Consider the following 19,613-nt stretch of genomic DNA (forward strand, 5'->3'; position numbering starts at 1 on the left):
AACTCATACAATATCCAGTACAATTTCCCTTACAAGTCCCCCCTTTGAGGCTTTCCTAGCCTCATCCCAATTATCAAGTTCAAATAATCCCCTTGCTCAATCCCATTTGTATTTTATTTTAATCACTTTTCCCAGGCGATGTGGAGGAGCCGACTATTTTGGTCAGGGATCAGTGTCCCTATTCTAACTTTATCATAATTTGTCTATCCCGGTTCTGATTTTTGGGTTGCTCCTCCAGATTGCCTGCCCCTGACAGTCATCAGCCAAAAACCTTCCCACTCTTGTCTAGGGAAGGGAAAAAGACTGATTCCTGTGTACAGACTAAGTTCTCCTGGTTTCGTGCGGACTTCAGCAAGGTGCTGTTGTTTCCACAAGGTGATCTTTCACTATTGTAGTTATTTTACAGAGTGACGAGTTTCAACTTCGACCAAGGTCATTGTGAATCCATTCAGCGGGGGCGGCTCAAGATTTTCCCATTCCTCTGTTTTTTCTCTTGAGCTTGAGCTGCTTAGCACCCGCATCACCATCTGCCGCGCTGCCATTCTGGTAAGGAAGGATCTCAGGGCGGGTAAAAAACAACAAAATATCAATCCCAGAATGATTATTGTTGCTATTGCTACAGCTCCAGCTTTGGCAAACCACGCCCCCCATCTTCCTAATATTCTGTCCAGCCAACTCCACACCTCATGCCCAAACCCAGCATTTTCTTTCACTTCTTTCTTAAGATTTCTTAACTTATTCATGGCTTGTGTAAATGACCCCTCTGGATTAGTGTTATTAGGGATAAATGTGCAGCACTGATCCCCATGGTATATCAGTTACTTGGATGTTAGGTTTCTCTGATGCACATACCACACACTCTTTCCCATCACTGTTTCTCTGACCTGTATACTCAGCCCATTTCCACCATTTGTTTTTCTGCGCTTTCTCCCAAATAGTATTTGTGCTCACAAATCGCTCACGTTTTGTTCGTCTTAATACTTTATCCTCCTGATTCTGCACCCTTATGTCCTCTGTACCCCATTCTCCTTTTCTATGGGTCACGGAAGTCCCTAAGGGAAATAGTTTCCAAGTCCCAGGTGGGGAATGGGGCCCCTTCCCTGTCCTCACCTCCCTCGGCACCTTGACTAATAGGCTCAGGCTGGGCATTTGTATCATCAGCCAGCTCATGTACAGAACTACTTTCATCATCCTCTATTCTTTTTGTTCTTCCTTGGCCCTGTTCCTCCTCCCCACGATTCTCCCCGTGTATTTCTATTTCTTCCTCGCTATCACTTCTGTCCACTCTGTGTACTTCTTCAATTTCCCTTCTCTCCCCCACCCCTGGTACCGTTCTGGTACAATGGTTTAAGTGATACCACAGTGTACTGCCTTCTACTTGCAACGCCGTGGGAGACACTTTGGTGACTTCAAACGGTCCTTCTCGTCTCGGTTCGTTCCAACGTCTCCGGAACTTTCTGATGTATACTCGATCTCCAGGCTTGATCTGATGTTCTGTTACCGGATTCTCCTCCTCCTTGGCTTTTTCCTGTTCAAATATAGTTCTATGTATAACAGTTAATTGTTGTATATATTCTTTTGTGCTTTGATCTAAACATTCTAGCGTAGGACCTCCTGATCCCCTGATCTTAGGTACCGGCATTACTCTTCCTGTCATCATTTCATGTGGGCTCAAATGTGTGATTCTGTTTTCCTGACTCCTGTATTGCATTAGAGCCAATGGCAGAGCATCTATCCAGTTTTTCCCTGTTTCATTGCAAATTTTGCTTATTTTAGCCTTAAGGGTCCCGTTTGCTCTCTCCACCATTCCTTGGGATTGGGGGTGATATACGCATCCAAACTTCTGCTTTATTCGGAGTGCCGAGAGTGTCTCTCTCAGTGCCCTTCCTATAAAAGCAGATCCATTGTCTGAACTTAATTGCGTGGGTATGCCAAATCTTGGGATAATTTCTTTTGACAGGAAGTTAATCACCGTTCCAGATCCTTGATCTTTGGATGGCGTTGCTTCTATCCATCTGCTGAATCTATCAATAATCACTAACATGTATCTTTTCCCCCTTACCACCTTTCCCATATCCACATAGTCCATGCATAGATGTTTAAATGGTCCTTCAGGAATGGGTATATGCCCTATTGGGGCAGTAATGCCCTTCCTGATGTTATTCTGAGCACACACCTCACACTGACTTAGTATGTAGTCAATCGAGTTTTGCAGGTATGGTGACCAGAATCCTTCCTTCTTGATCTTTCTAGCCACTTCTCCTCTTGCACAGTGGTCCACTCCATGCGCTTCGCTAATTAGTACGGTTAGTAATGATGTGGGTGCTATGACTAATCCCTCCCCATTTCTCCATATCCTGTCCTGTTGTCCCTGTAGTGCTCCTCTATCTTTCCACATTGCCTTTTCAGCTACAGAGGTTTCCTCCTGTAACTGTGCTACATCTTCTAATGTGATATGAGGTTCGATATCCCCCGTACCTGGCCCTGGGTGCGGCCTTGCTATTTCTACTGGGGCTATCGTAGCCTCAATGCATCCTGACGCTTCTTTAGCTGCCTTGTCGGCTTTGGTGTTTCCCTGTGTGATGCTGTCTGCTCCCTTTTTATGCGCCTGACACTTAATTATGGCTAATTCCCTTGGACCCATCATGGCCCTTATTAAAGCCCTGATTTGACCTTCGTGTTGTATTGGTCCTCCTCCGCTTTTCATAAATCCCCTTTGCTTCCATATTGCCCCGAACAGATGGCAGACCCCGTGGGCATCGGCCGAATCAGTATAAATTTCCAATGCTTCCCCGTTTGCTAGCTCACATGCTCTGGTCAATGCTTTAAGTTCTGCCAGTTGGGCTGAACAGGGCTGTTCACATTTCTCTGCTTCTATGACTTCAAGTGTTTCCCCTTTCTGTTCAACTATGGCATAGCCTGCGTGGTTTCCTAAGTGATCCCTGTAACATGAGCCATCTACATACAGTATCCTTTTCCCTTCTGTCACTAGTCCCTCTGCTCTTAAATCTTTTCTCAGTTTCATAAATGTTTTTGCTTCTCTTAAGCATTCATGTTCTTCTCCTTCATGAGGTAATGGCATGTAATCAGCTGGATTTACTCTGTTGCACTTTATTATCGTGATATCTGGAAATGTGGTTAGCATTCGATAATGATGGATCCTAGCAGGTGTCAGCACAAATTTTCCTTGCTCAATCAATTCAGCTACCTTATGGTATACATGTATGTTTATCGGATATCCCATTGTGACCGTGGCTGCCTTTTCGTACGCCCACCAAGCTGCTGCCAGACCTTGATAGCACGGAGGGTATCCCATTGCTACGTCGTCTAGCTTGGTACTGTAATATGCTACAGCCTGCCTTCGTCTACCCTTGCAATTTTCCTGCATTAACATTGCTGTAGCAAATCCGGCTTCTCTGTTACTCACAAATAAGTCAAAGGGCTTGTCATAGGTCGGTAAGGCCAATGCTGGTGCCTGTGCCATTTCTCTTTTCACATTTTCAAATGCGCCTGAAGCATCTTTATCCCATTTTAGTTTGGCTTTTAATTCGTCACACCCTGCCTCCTTCATTATCTTTCGTAGTGCCTGCGTTTTTTCGGCATAGCTTTCCACCCATTCTGAACTGAATCCTGTCATTCCCAAAAATGTCATCATTTGTCCCACCGTCTGTGGTTTCGGAACTTTTAGTACTGCTTCTATTTGCTGTGAAGCTATCTCCTTCTGTCCTGCTGATATTTCTCTTCCCAAGTATTCTACCTTTTTCTGGCACAGCTGCAGCTTTTTCCTGGAAACTTTATGACCCCCTTCTGCTAGTCTTTTCAATAGTTTTAAACTATCCTTCCTGCACTGTTCTTGTGCTCCTGTGCATAATAATAAATCATCCACATATTGTATCAGTGTTCCTTCCAACTGTATTCCTTCTAAATCTGCTCTCAACACCTGATTGAATACATGTGGGGAATGTTTAAATCCTTGGGGCATCCTATTGTATGTGTATTGTTTCCCCTCGTACGTAAATGCAAAGAGATACTGACTTTCTTGAGCTAGTGGTACACTAAAAAATGCCGAACATAGGTCTATTACAGTAAACCATCTACTTTCAGGTGGTATATTTGTCATCAAGGTATAAGGGTTTGGAACCTCTGCTGGCATATCTTCCACTACCTCATTAATTGCCCTTAGGTCATGCACCAATCTCCATTTTTCTCCGTCCGCCTTTTTCACTGGTAGTAGCGGTGTATTACACCTGCTCCGGGTTTCTTTTAATACCCCTGCTTCTATCAATCCCTTAATTGTCCCTCTAATTCCTTCAATTGCTTCTGTCTTGATTGGGTATTGCGGCCTATACGGCCCCTGGCATCCTATCTTTAATCTGACTTCAACTGGATTAGCGTTTTTGACCCTCCCTACATCCGTGTCCTGTCTGGACCACAACTCCTGCGGGAGGGAGTTCAAATCCTGCTCTAACCTCTCTCTCCACTCCAGTTCCTGTTTCTCGATTTGCACTCCTATTGTTATCTGCTTCGGTTTCCCAAGCATTTTAACATCCAAAATTATTTTCGTCATTTGTCCATTGCTGGACGTCCAAATATCTACATTGTCTGTCTGGACAAATTCTAAATCTTGTGCTCTCAACACCATTGGTCCTAGGTCTTTTGATCTGTATCCCGGATTCACTTTCAATGTGACATGTGGCTCCGCCCCAGATACAGAGAACCATTTGTTAACCCATTCATTCCTAACAATGGTGAGGGCCACTCCCTCTAGTCCGATTAAAATACTTCCTGACTTTATTTCCTGTTCTCGTCCTGCCTCCCTTTCCCATTTCTCCTGTATCTCAGGTTCCTGCCCTTCATCAAATATCATTGTACTGTGTAATTCTGTTCTTGGCCATTTGGCTTGTGGAACCCAAGTGTTTATAAGCTTTCCCCAAACTTCCCATATCTGTTTTTTAACTTGTTCCTCTATATCTCCCAACCAAGATACATTAACCCCTTCCTTTCCTGGTATTTCAAGTGGATACATTCCCATCAAATCAATTCCTTGTTCAGTGCATTCTAATTTCAGTCCTAAACCTAGGATTGCATCCCTTCCCAATAGATTTAAAGGAGTTTTATCACATACTAAAATAGGTACATGAGTTGTCTTATTTCCAATGGTAACAGGCACCGGCGTCGTCATTCGAGCTAATGTTACTTTCCCCGAGAACCCCACAGTTTTTACAAACTGGTTTGACAATGGTTAGTGATCCGCATATTTCGTTTGCATGCACGAACATGTGGCGCCGGTGTCTATCATCATGGGGACCTCGATCCCTCCTACTCTAACGTTAACTATAGGTTCCTGCTCTGCAGTTTCTGTTATCTGTACGTACTGTCCTACCATTTCGGGGTTCTCTGGGCCTCCCTATGGGGAATTCTGATGGTTTACCGGCCCCTGAAACATCGGGATGCTGTTTGGCGATCCTTGGATCAGTTGTTGGCCTGTCTGCTGCTGGTTTTCTCCCTGTCTGGGGAAATTCCGCGGGCAATTCCTTTTTATGTGCCCTGCCTCCCCGCACCCCCAACACACACCTGAAGGGCCAGGCAGTGGTCCCTGTCTCGGAGTCTGATGTTTAACCTGTCCCTGTCCTCTCTGATTCTGATAGGGTGGCCTACCACCTCCCTGTCCTTTCCCATTTCTATTCCAGTCAGTCTGACTTTGCAGGGCGTATGGGTTTTGATAATTTAGGCCATAGGCTCCTGGGTTCATGGACAGTGGGAAGGCAGAAATGTTATAGGTTATGACGGGCTGGCCTCCATCTCCGCTCCCCCCTTTGATTAGTGCAGGTGTTTCCTCTGGCTTTTGCTCCACCATCATTGGTGCTATTTTTCTGGGTGCGAGATCCTCTTTTGCCTTCAGTTTATCCTTGCTTTTGATCTCCTCCAACTGTGCCTGAAGGAGTTTACGTTGTACCTCCTTCAGCTGTTTGTCTGCATTCTTTTCATCTTTGCGATGTCTCTCTACTGCATGGGCAACATAATCCACAAACTCTCGGTAATTTTTTGAGTCCAAGCCCACCACTTCCTCCAGCCTTGTCTTAGCTGGGGCTGGCAAGCCCTCTAGGATTGCAGCCCGGAACATGGAGTTGGTCAGTGGGTCTATTAGAATGTCCCTCTCCGTGTCCCTTCTCCACCTTCGTCATCTGTTCTATGTCATATTCTCCCTCAAAATTCATTGTGCCTGATATAACTGGGTACAGTCCCGTGGAGCTCTGTTTCTCTAAGTATGGGGGTGGGGCTACGTTTGGATCTTCCAATTTTGCTTTTTCCTCAAGTTGTACTGGCATCTGCATTCTACCTCCCCTCCATACCCCTCTTCTCTCTTTCCCTTCTTGTTGGAATAGGGCTAATATCTCTAACTCCTTTTCTCGCTTTTCCCTTCTTTTGCTCGATTTATCCTTAATTTTATAGTTCTTTATCATTCCCTTCTGGTCCTCACACCTCTCTATGGACCATGTGCCTTCCTCCGGCCACTGTGTATTAGTCTTATTTGTTCTTTTGGCCCATTTTTTAGAGACGTGTTCTATATCTCCCCTAAGGGCTGGGAACTTATCCCCTAATATCTCCACTGGTGTCTTAACTTGGTGCGCCATTACTCGTCTTTTTGGATCACTGTCGCAATTTTTGTCACTTAGTCCGTCAGAGTTAGGTATCACAGTGATTATTACTTGCTGTATTGTTTTTCCGTGCTCAGTCCCCTGTTTACCTTTCCTTTGGATTTCTTTTGCCAATATCTGTAATTCTAACCGGGGTCCTGATATCCACTTCCCCGTAGTCCCCTGTCCCGGCACTATTTTCCTCTCCCGGGCCAGAGGGTAGTAGGTTTTCACTTGCTCGTCTATGTGTATAAGAATCCTGTATCGGTCAGATCCCTTTATTAATTTCTCTAGGGTTTCCAATTTTATTTCGTCTATCCAATTCCTATCGACTATTCTTTCCCAATTTACATACGGCCACTCATTCTTTATCTCCTCTAAGTTAATTATGTGTGTAATCTTTTTCCAATCCAGTGTTGCTTCCGTTTTTGTTATTATTCAAAGATTAGTTATTCTCAATCTTGCCACCAGGCAATTTTGTCAGGGTAATCTTTCCAAGTTGTTAGTTATTACCCTACCTATGTTCCGACTCTCTCTCTTATTTCTGTCCTTCACGCTGTTTTCTCAGACCAGTTTGTTCAAATTGGTCTTTTACTTCCTCTATTCTAGCTGCTACTCCCCTTTCCTGTGGTTAAAATCCACTCCTGTGCTTTTGGCTACTGTATTAGGTCAGAGAGCGATCTCTCACTGATCTCTCTCCCTCTCGGTTGACGTCCCTTACCCGAGGTCCTGGGTAGGTTTGGACTGGCAGGTTTTCCCACACTTACTCTCTTCTGGGCAAGTCGTGACCTGAAAAACCCGCTCCAAACCGCTTGACTTAACCTAATTGCATTACTTTAGCTTTCGGCCTTTTTCCCGTCTCACTTTTTACCCATTCACAGACAATACAGTATTCGCAGCGCGCTTTTGCATGCAAAAATTCTGCTCTTCGGATCAGACTCAGTCTCTCAAAATTTTTACACAATTTGGTTTTACCTGTGCAGGATATCTTTTTGGGTTGGGGAGATCCAGGACCAGCAGAGAGCCGGGCGCACCGGGCCTCGAGAAAACCCCTTTCTGACAACAAGGATTTACATGCATGCAAGTCTGCTTACCTTGTTGACAGAAGGCCGGCTGGGGACCTCTCGGTTCCGGTTGGACCACCGTCTCCGCCACTCCTTCCAGATGCTTTTCTGGGCGATCTCTCACCAACCCTGCTCGCAGCGCCAATTTTGTCGTGGTTCCCCAGGACGACAATTTATTCACATCAATTAAAACAGAGAGTCTGAGCAGCGATCTTCCAAGCAATAGACTTTATTTCTCAGCACAAGAGATAAAGTCGGGAACGTCCGGAACACTCCAAAGAGCCCTTGGGCTTACAGTCTTTTATGTACATTTCAGCCTCATATTTCAAGATCCTCCTCTCCCTTTTACAGCCTGTCCTTGGTTGTTATCTTACCCTACAGCCCTATCTTTCTTTGGCCACCATTATTTTTAGTTGACCCTTTATCTGTTTTCTTTGCAATCGGTCGTTCCCTGTTATATCTCTTCGTTTCTTAAACCATGGTGGTTATAACTCTTGCTCTTATCTGAACTTTTCTGTTTGTACAATAATCGTGGTTTTGTAGGCTAAGGCGAATGTGTTTAGAAGAAAAGACATCCCCCCTGCTGATTTATGGTCCACTATTAAGTTGAACCACCGAGCAGTCTTCCTTGTTTTCTTAAGTGACTATTGTCTGCTTTCCTTAATTAGTGATTGCTATATTACTTCTCTAGTTTCTCCACTTTGATCATATCGACTACACTTGATTATATTAGGTCACACGAAGTTACTTTAGGTTATATACCCATTTTCACTACTTATCTAAATCTGCTTTATTATTTCACTAAAACCTATGAATCTGAATTCCATACTAAACTCATACAATATCCAGTACAATTTCCCTTACAAGTGAATCTGAATTTCATACTAAACTCATACAATATCCAGTACAATTTCCCTTACATGTGTAGCCGTTGTTGTAATATAGGAAATAAGAGAACCGATTTTTCCAAAAACAGCGATGTGATAGCCAACTAATCTGTTTTAATGATGTCAGCTGAGACATAAATATTGACCAGGACACAGAGGGAGCTGCCGTGAACATTGAAATAACACCATTGAATCTCTACATCCTTAGCAGTAAGACAAGCTTTCAGTTCAGCGCGGTGCCCCCTCTGCGCCGAGCCTCGGGCAGCGCGGTGCCCCCTCTGCGCCGAGCCTCGGGCAGCGGGGCGCCCCCTCTGCGCCGAGCCTCGGGCAGTGCGGCGCCCCCTCTGCGCCGAGCCTCGGGCAGCGCGGCGCCCCCTCTGCGCCGAGCCTCAGGCAGCGCGGCGCCCCCTCTGCGCCGAGCCTCGGGCAGCGCGGTGCCCCCTCTGCGCCGAGCCTCGGGCAGCGCGGTGCCCCCTCTGCGCCGAGCCTCGGGCAGCGCGGCGCCCCCTCTGCGCCGAGTCTCGGGCAGCGCGGTGCCCCCTCTGCGCCGAGCCTCGGGCAGCGCGGTGCCCCCTCTGCGCCGAGCCTCGGGCAGCGCGGTGCCCCCTCTGCGCCGAGCCTCGGGCAGCGCGGTGCCCCCTCTGCGCCGAGCCTCGGGCAGCGCGGTGCCCCCTCTGCGCCGAGCCTCGGGCAGCGCGGTGCCCCCTCTGCGCCGAGCCTCGGGCAGCGCGGTGCCCCCTCTGCGCCGAGCCTCGGGCAGCGCGGTGCCCCCTCTGCGCCGAGCCTCGGGCAGCGCGGTGCCCCCTCTGCGCCGAGCCTCGGGCAGCGCGGTGCCCCCTCTGCGCCGAGCCTCGGGCAGCGCGGTGCCCCCTCTGCGCCGAGCCTCGGGCAGCGCGGTGCCCCCTCTGCGCCGAGCCTCGGGCAGCGCGGTGCCCCCTCTGCGCCGAGCCTCGGGCAGCGCGGTGCCCCCTCTGCGCCGAGCCTCGGGCAGCGCGGTGCCCCCTCTGCGCCGAGCCTCGGGCAGCGCGGTGCCCCCTCTGCGCCGAGCCTCGGGCAGCGCGGCGCCCCCTCTGCGCCGAGCCTCGGGCAGCGCGGCGCCCCCTCTGCGCCGAGCCTCGGGCAGCGCGGTGCCCCCTCTGCGCCGAGCCTCGGGCAGCGCGGTGCCCCCTCTGCGCCGAGCCTCGGGCAGCGCGGTGCCCCCTCTGCGCCGAGCCTCGGGCAGCGCGGTGCCCCCTCTGCGCCGAGCCTCGGGCAGCGCGGCGCCCCCTCTGTGCCGAGCCTCGGGCAGCGCAGCGCCCCCTCGGCGCCGAGCCTCGGGCAGCGCGGCGCCCCCTCTGTGCCGAGCCTCGGGCAGCGCAGCGCCCCCTCGGCGCCGAGCCTCGGGCAGCGCGGTGCCCCCTCGGCGCCGAGCCTCGGGCAGCGCGGTGCCCCCTCTGTGCCGAGCCTCGGGCAGTGCGGCGCCCCCTCTGTGCCGAGCCTCGGGCAGTGCGGCGCCCCCTCTGCGCCGAGCCTCAGGCAGGTTGGCGCCCCCCCCCCTGCCCCGAGCCTCAGGCAGGGTGGCGCCCCCTCTGCGCCGCACTGCATGTGTCAGGCTGGATTTTGTGTCCACGTTTCTGATGTGGAAACTTGAATCCACAGCTTTTTGACTGAGAGACTCTGTGTTATCCTTTGAGGCAGGTTTCCATCTATCTGCATGTTGAGAGTAATTCTTATCCTATCACACTTTCGGACCATTCAGTTTAGATGCTAAGTGCGTTGTTGAGATTTAATTCCACTAACACTCCAGGTGGGCTGTCAATGTTCCTGACAAGTGAGCAGCTGAGTTGTAGCAAATACTTCCCGACGGTTCTGTGTTTGACCCATTGAGCAGATTGCTGAATCCGTCTCTCTCTCTCTCTCTCTCTCCTATCAGAATCTGTTGTATGTTTGACAGGATTTATGATTGACAAAGGTCAGAGCTTGGAAACATGGCGAACACTTCAGTCTCCCTGGTGACAATGTTTGAAAAGATGTTGCAGCGAAAAATCAACTGTTTTTTGAAAGAATATGTAAACACGGAGAGGCTTGAATTGTATTTTTAACTGGCAACGGGGAAGAGTCTTTGTTTTTGAAACCAGTTAGTGTTCTGTGCCAAGGATGTTAGTGTTCCCACAAGTCTTCATGGTCATTCCTGATTGGCTGAAAACTTAATCTAGCTGCTTATTTGCAACATAAATTTCATTCTCAATCTTAGAATCACAAACGGAGAAGGAGCTCACCATATCTGTGCCGGCTCAGTGACACTCATCTCTCCCCCCATCTCTTCCTCTGCCCCACGACCACCCCTCGCCAGGAACGAGGCAGTCCCACCTTATGGCGTCATAGAGGGTTACAGCATGGAAACAGACCCTTCGGTCCAACTTGTCCATGCCACCCAGTTTTTGCCACTAAGCTAGTCCCAATTGCCCGCATTTGGCCCATATCCCTCTATACCCATTTTACCCATGTAACTGTCTAAATGCTTTTTAAAAGACAAAATTGTACCCACCTCTACTCCTACCTCTGGCAGCTTGTTCCAGACACTCACCACCCTCTGTGTGAAAAAATTGCCCCTCTGGATCCTTTTGTATCTCTCCCCTCTCACAAACCTATGCCCTCTAGTTTTAGACTCCTCTACCTTTGGGAAAAGATATTGACTATCTCGCTGATCTGTGCCCCTCATTATTTTATAGACCTCTATAAGATCACCTCTCAGCCTTCTACGCTCCAGAGAAAAAAGTCCCAGTCTATCCAGCCTCTCCTTATAACTCAAACCATCAAGTCCCGGTAGCATCCTAGTAAATCTTTTCTGCACTCTTTCTAGTTTAATAATATCCTTTCTATAATAGGGTGACCAGAACTGTACACAGTATTCCAAGTGTGGCCTTACCAATGTCTTGTACAACTTCAACAAGACGCCCCAACACCTGTATTCAATGTTCTGACCGATGAAGCCAAGCATGCCGAATGCCTTCTTCACCACTCTGTCCACCTGTGACTCCATTTCTCAGACCTATCTTCATGTCTGAAGTTCCTCATCCCTGGAATCGCTCTCATCAATCGTTTCTACACTTTCTCCAATGCCTTCACATCCTTCCCTAAAATGTGGTCCCAGAATTCGATGCTATCGTCGAGACCAAACCAATATTTAGTATTCCTCGTGAATCTGCTTCCACCGCTCTTTCGAGCAGTGAGCGGACTGCAGGTCATCATGACTCACTGGGGGGGGGGAAAAAAATCATCTCCTCACCTTCCCTCCTTTCTTTGACAATCACCTTAAATCTGTGTCCTCTTGTTACTCACCCATCTCCCTATATATACTTGTATCAAATATCCTCATAATCCTGAACACCTCTACTAGACCACTCCTTCCCCATCTCTGCTCTGAGAAGAACAATCTCAGCCTCTCCACTCCCTCCACATAATTGAACTCTCTCATCTCTGGACCCCTTTCTGGTAAAGTCTCCTCTGCACCCTCCTCGAGGCTTTGACATCCCTCCTGAAGTACGGTATCTAAAATTGGATGCTATCTATTTCTGCTGGGCTTCAGTTAGTAATAAGTGTTGGCAAAACACCTGTGCTTCTGTGCTCCATGCACCCATTAAATCTTTACATTATTCCCTCGACATTCAGTTAAAGTGAAACTGTTAAAATTAGATTGCAGAATGTTGGTTACAAGAAAGAATCCAAAGATGCAATCATAATAAATATTTTATGATTTGATGGCAGTCTATAAAAAGCAGTATTTATCCAGGAATGCTTCCAAAGTGGCGCTGGCCTGTCTGAAGAAACTTGCGGCTCATCGATTTTCATGGCAATAGGCAAAACCTATCGATCTCATAGAATCCCTACAGTGCAGAAGGAGGCCGTTCAACCCATCGAGTCTGCACTGACCCTCCGACGGAGCATCTTATCCAAGACCACCCTCCCTGTAACCCCACATATTTACACCACTAATCTCCCTAACCTATCCATCTTTGGACACTAAGGGGCAATTTAGCATGGCCAATCCACCTCACCTGCACGTCTTTTGGACTGTGGGAGGAAACCGGAGCACCCGGAGGAAACCCACACAGACACGAGGAAGAGCATGCAAACTCCACACACTCACTCGAGGCCGGAATCATACCCAGGTCCCTGGCGCTGTGAGGTAGCAGTGCCAACCACTGTGTCATGCCTGGTGGATCTCCAGTAAAAGAAGCAATTAGGAAATTACTTAACTTCTCCTCAGTGTTACATGTGTTTTCTATTGGGTACTTTTGAAATTAGTCATTGTTGTAGGAAACTTGGCACTGGCCTTATGCATAGCAAGCTCCCACACCAGCCACGAGGTAATGACCTGAAGCTCTGTTTAAGAGATATTGACCGGGGGACGAACATTTGGCTGTGACACCAGGGAGAGCTCTCCTTCCAAACAATGTCATGGGATCTTCCCCCTGAGAGGGCAGTTGGGACCTCAATTTAACGTCTCACCTCAAAGTTGGCATCATAGAATAGAATCATAAAATTCCTACAGTCCAGAAGGAGGCCATTTGACCCATCGAGCCTGTACCGTCCACAATCCCACCAAGGTCCTATTCCCATAACCCTCATTTACCCTGCTAATCGCCCTGACACTAGTGGGATAATTTTAGCATGGCCAATCCACCTAACCAGCACATCTTTGGACTGTGGGAGGAAACCGGAGCACCCGGAGGAAACCCACGCAGACACGGGGAGAATGTGCAAACTCTACAAAGACGGTGACCCGAAGCCGGAATTGAACCCGGGTCCCTGGCGCTGTGAAGCAGCAGTGCTAACCACTGTGCCACCTTGCCGTCCTGTCTGACGGTGCGGCGCTGCCCCTATGCCGTAGTGAGTGACAGCCTTCATTGTGTGTTCCAGTCTCTGGAGTGGAACTTGACCTCCTGCCTCTTTAGATACGTATCTTGTTTATAGTCGCTTTTTTTCAAGTGAGTTCTTTTGAAAAGCTGTAATGTCAGAAACGTGGCAGTGTATTTGCTTCCCATAATTACAATGAGATGATGACAAACTAATCTCTCTTTGATATGGAGGCAGTGATGTTGTCGCTGGACTGCAGAGTAATGTTCTGGGGACCAGGGTTCAAATTCCACCCACGGCAGATAGTGGAATTCGAATTCAATAAAAAATATCTGGAATTAAGAATCTACCGATGACCATGAAACCATTGTCGGAAAAACCCATCCGGTTCACTAATGTCCTTTAGGGAAGGAAATCTGCCGTCCTTACCTGGTCTGGCCTACATGTGACTCCAGAGCCACAGCAATGTGGTTTAGTCTAAAATTCCCGCTTGGATGGGCAATAAATGCTGGCCCAGTCAGTGACGCCCACATCCCAGGAACGATTATTAAAAAAAAAAGGTTGATCCTGCATTGCCCAAACTGGAATCTTGATGTTCTGAAGGTTTCCCTGTAGGCCAGCCATTTTAAATTTGGAAAAAGCTGTCCTTCCGGCTTGTCCATTCACACAGTGTTGGCTACCGATAGAGAGAGGAGCGCGTGTGTTTTTTCCTATTTATTTACGGGATGTGGCATCGCTGGCTCGGCCACTAACTACCCTCCATTTCAGAGAGTAGTGTATGTACGTATGTGCATGCGTGCATTGTGTGTGAGAAGCATGTGTGTATAGTGTAGAGTGTGTGTGTGTGAGAGAGAGGGGGGAGCAGCATGTGTGGGGGATAGTGTGGGGAGTGTGTGTGTGTTAGACTGATTATTGCCACAGAGAGAGTGCAACAAAGGTTCACCAGACTTGTTCCTGGGATGGTGGAACTGTCTTATGGAGAGAGATTGGGGAAACTGGAATTGTGTTCTCTAGAGTTTGGAAAAATGAGAGGGGATCTCATTGAAATTACGAACTATTTAAACAGATAGACAGGGTCGATGTGGGTAAGATGTTTCCCCAGGTTGGGGAGTCTAGAACCAGGGAACAATTTCACAATAAGGGGGAAGCCTGAGTCCTGAGATGCGTAGGTTAGAGGGATTAACAGGTAAAATATGTGGGGGTAGGGCCTGGGTGGGATTGTGGTCGGTGCAGACTCGATGGGCCGAATGGCCTCCTTCTGCACTGTAGGGTTTCTATGATACTTAGGACCGGGATGAGGAGGAATTTCTTTACGCAGAGGGTGGTGAATCTTTGGAATTCTCCATCCCGGAGGGCTGGGGAAGCTCAGTCGCTGAGTGTGTTTAAAGCAGAGATTGAGAGATTCCTGATCACCAAAAACCTAAAGGATTATGGGGGATTGTGGGTGTAAAAGGTATTGAATTGTCCAATCAGCCATGATCGTATTGAATGGCGGAGCAGACCCGATGGGCTGAATGGCCTACTCCTGTTCCTATAATCCTCATTTCTGTTTCATGATTTTTATATAATCACAGCTGTAATGTCAGAAACTGAGCAGCCAATTTAGGCACAGTAAGATCCCACACAGCAATGGAATAATGAACAGATCATCTGGGTTAATGATTTTGAGGGATAGATTTGGCCCTCGGACATGAGAAAGAACATTGGTGAATTTGACTCCCTGTTATTCTAGAGAGGGCAATATGGCCAACATCTCCCTTTCAGAAAAAATTATTCCAGGGATGTGGGTGTCACTGGATAGACCAGCATTTATTGTCCATCCCTAATTGCCCCTTGAGAAAGTGGTGGTGAGCTGCCTTCTTGAACCGCTGCAGTCCATGTGGTATAGGGTGCACCCACTGTGCGGTTAGGGAGGAAGTTCCAGGATTTTGTCCCAGCGACAGTGAAGGAATGGCCGATATATTTCCAAGTCAGGATGATGAGTGACTCGGAGAGGAGCTTGCAGCTGGTGGTGTATGTGCTTTCCTTGACCCATCTTGGTGTTCCATTGCACTCCTGGCTTCTGTCTTGTGGACAGGCTCTGACGAGTCGGGAGGTGAGATACTGTCCGTAGAATTCCCAGCCTTCCATCTGCGCTTGTAGCTTGTACATGGCTAGTCCAGTACGGGTTCTGGTCAACGGTGATCCCCAGGATGTTGTAAATCAGGATTCAGAATCCTGGAGGGTAAATCAGGATGATAAAGCCATTGATAACAGCAGCAAGAACCAAAGCATGAGATTGAGTGATACGGCCGATTTATTGCCAGTTTCAAGTTGGTTTCTATTAACTCCCCCTGTGCTGCTGCCAGGGCGGAAAGTAGCAAGGCTGGAACTGAGTCGGGTTTGTGTCTTGGCCAAAAGATTGTGTTTCCATTTATCAACCGCAAGAAAATTCAGCAAGGTTGTGTTAAGTTTTTTTTAATGTTTTGGGTCGAACACCAAATGATGCAGCTGGCTTTCTTCTAGAAGTTGTGAAGAATTGGGAGACTTGCTGAGGGTTTGTTTGATTTGTTATTACTGTTGGAGGGACCAAAAAAAAACCCGAAGAACTTTTTGATGTGTTACGCAACGCTAATGAAATGTGGTGACATTAAAGAAGCAATCGTGGGTGTGGTTGAAACCAGATTAACTTGTCGGCTGTGCTGTGAGTGCAACCCCTCCTACTGTCAGTCTGTTCACAAGTTAGATAGGTAACCTTAGCAAGCATTTCCAGCAGCATCCACTTTTACCAAAGTATCCTTTCGTCATGACCTGTGTTTTACAGCTGGTTTTGTGTGAGACTTTTATCAATTCCTTCCGGTGGGGCCTGGGGGGGATTGAGGTCGGTACAGACTCTGGGCTGAATGGGTCTCCTTCGGCACTGTAAGGATTCTATGAAGAGAGTTCCAAACTTTTAAAACTGTGTGTGCGTGTATTCATAAAGGAGCAACAGAGTGGAACTCCAGCTGAGAGCAATGAGGGATACGTACCAATTTTAAACAATGGATTCAGTTAAAATCAGAGTTTTAGCCATCAATTTTTCAACTGAAATTTCTGGTAAATTCACAAATGAAAAGACATTTAAAAATACAGAGCAAAGGAAAAACATAGAAAACTTCAAGCATAAGCGTGGTATTTTCAAACATATTACAGGTCAAAAGTGTAAGGCAGTCACTAATGAACCATTTCAGGAAGTCAAGGAAAGCTTCTTTACCCAGAGAGTGGGGGGAATGTGGAACTCGCTCCCACGGGGAGTGGGGGGAATGTGGAACTCGCTCCCGTGGGGAGGGGGGAAATGTGGAACTCGCTCCTATGGGGAGTGGGGTGGGGGGGGGGTGGAATGTGGAACTCATTGCCACAGGGAGTGGCTGACGCAAATATTTAAAAGAAGCATTTAACAGGAAACTGGGTGATTATGTGAAAAAGAAAGGAATAAGTTATTTGATTTGATTTATTATTGTCACATGTATTGGGATACAGTGAAAAGTATTGTTTCTTGCGCGCTTTACAGACAAAGCATACCGTTCATAGAGAAGGAAAGGAGAAAGTGCAGAATGTAGTGTTACAGTCATAGCTAGGGTGTAGAGAAAGATCAACTTAATGCGAGGTAAGTCCATTCAAAACTCTGACAGCAGCAGGGAAGAAGCTGTTCTTGAGTCGGTCGGTACGTGACCTTGGACTTCTGTATCTTTTTCCCAAGCAAAAGGTGGAATAGAGATGTGTGTGGAGTCCTCCAAACTCCACACAGTCACGCAAGCCAGGAATTGAACCCGCCAGTCCCTGGCACTGTGAGGCAGCAGTGCTAACTGTGTCGCCTCATGTAGCACAATTGAGATTGCAGCTCAGAAGAAAATCAATCAGCCCATCTTTTGTGTACCAGGAGTAGCTCTTGTTTATAATTATAATTCATCACCGCTTTACAAATACCACTTAAGAACAAGAACATCAGATCTCTTTGGGCATCAGTATTTCCCAGTCTCTCGCCATTTAAGAAATATTCTGCATTTCTGTTTTATGGAATCCCTACAGCAGAAGGAGGCTATTCAGTCCATCAAGGCTGCACTAACAACATTCCCACCCAACCCCTATCCTTGTAACCCCATGTATCTACTTTGCCAGTCCCCCTGATACTAAGGGGAAATTTAGCACGGCCAATGCACCTAACCCGCACATCTTTGGACTGTGGGAGGAAACCAGAGCACCCGGAGGAAACCCACGCAGACACGGGGAGAACGTGCAGGCTCCACACAGACAGTGACACAAGTGGGAATTGAACCTGGATCCCTGGCGCTGAGAGGCAGCAGTGTTAACCACCGTGCCGCCCATACCCACAAAAGGGGATAACTTCATATTTTTCTACATTATGTGCAATCTACCATGTTCTTGCCCACTCACTTAGCCTAAATTCCCTTGAAACCACCTTGCATCCTCCTCACAACTCACATTTCCACCCAGTTTTGTGTCATCAGCAAATTTAGAAATATTTAAATTTAGCCCCCATATCCAAATTATTGATAGCGATTGTGAACAGCTGGGGCCCCAAGGACGGATCCTTGCAGTGCCCCACTAGTCACAGCCTGCCAACGCGAGAATGATCCACTTGCCCCTACTGTTTTCTATCTGTTAACCAATCCTCCGTCTATATCAGTATGTTTTCCCCCAATCCCAGGAGCTGTAATTTTAGTTACTAACCTCCCTATGGGTCTCAATAAGAGGGGTCTTATTGAAACCTTCCTGAAAATCCCAATACACCACATCCACTGGTTCCCTCTTATCTGTTGTACTAATTACATAATTCTCAACAGTCTGTCAAACATGATTTCTCTTTCATAAATCCATACTGACTCTACCCAATCTCTCTCTCCATTACTTGTGTACAAAGAACAACAAAGAACAAAGAACAATACAGCTCAGGAACAGGCCCTTCGGCCCTCCAAACCCGCGCCCAATTTTCCAGCCTATCTACATCCTAATATCCTATCCACCGAGCTGTCCCTCACAGCTACGATGCTTTGTTCATCACAACCTATTAACTCACCCCCACCCCCCCATTCCAGACCATGTGATCTCCAGGGAGAGGCAAAAACCCAGAGTGAAAACCCCAGGGCCAATATGGGGAAAACAAATCTGGGAAATTCCTCTCCGACCCCCTGAGGCGATCGAAACGAGTCCAGGAGATCACACTGGCCCAGATCAGAAAATGCTTCCCAAACCTATTCATTTCCCCTTCTGCTTTACGAACACCATCTGAATTCCCTGCCCCCGAGACAGGTTCCCAACTATCCGCAGTCTCGCTCTGTACTGGCACCAGCAAGATGATCATAGAATGAAGCCTTGAAATGAGAAACAAAGAACAATTAGCCCGCGCCGCTCCCTGGTCCAAACTAGACCACTCTTTTGTATCCCTCCATTCCCACTCCGTTCATATAGCCATCTAGATAAGTCTTAAACGTTCCCAGTGTGTCCGCCTCCACCATCTTGCCCTGCAGCGCATTCCAGGTCCCCACGACCCTCTGTGTAAAATATGTCCTTCTGATATCTGTGTTAAACCTCCCCCCCTTCACCTTGAACCTATGACCCCTCGTGAACGTCACCACCGACCCGGGGAAAAGCTTCCCACCGTTCACCCTATCTATGCCTTTCATAATTTTATACACCTCTATTAAGTCTCCCCTCATCCTCCGTCTTTCCAAGGAGAACAACCCCAGTTTCCCCAATCTCTCCTCATAACCAAGCCCCTCCATACCAGGCAACATCCTGGTAAACCTCCTCTGCACTCTCTCCAAAGCCTCCACGTCCTTCTGGTAGTGTGGCGACCAGAACTGGACGCAGTATTCCAAATGCGGCCGAACCAACGTTCTATACATCTGCAACATCAGACCCCAACTCTTATACTCTATGCCCCGTCCTATAAAGGCAAGCATGCCATATGCCTTCTTCACCACCACCTCCACCTGTGACGTCACCTTCAAAGATCTGTGGACTTGCACACCCAGGTCCCTCTGCGTCTCTACACCCTTTATGGTTCTTCCATTTATCGTGTAGCTCCTCCCTACATTATTCCCACCAAAATGCATCACTTCGCATTTATCAGGATTGAACTCCATCTGCCATTTCCTTGCCCAAATTTCCAGCCTATCTATATCCTTCTGTAGCCTCTGACAATG

At 47.7% G+C, this 19,613-nt stretch overlaps 1 protein-coding gene across 3 annotated transcripts in view; it reads left to right on the plus strand.

Annotated features, from left to right (window-relative positions):
- The window catches only part of LOC144486605 (probetacellulin-like), a 50,921-nt gene that overhangs the window by 20,757 nt on the left and 10,551 nt on the right, over window positions 1–19,613 (plus strand). The window lies entirely within an intron of this gene.

Source organism: Mustelus asterias, chromosome 1 (genome assembly GCF_964213995.1).
Source record: "Mustelus asterias chromosome 1, sMusAst1.hap1.1, whole genome shotgun sequence".
NCBI classification, from domain to species: domain Eukaryota; kingdom Metazoa; phylum Chordata; class Chondrichthyes; order Carcharhiniformes; family Triakidae; genus Mustelus; species Mustelus asterias.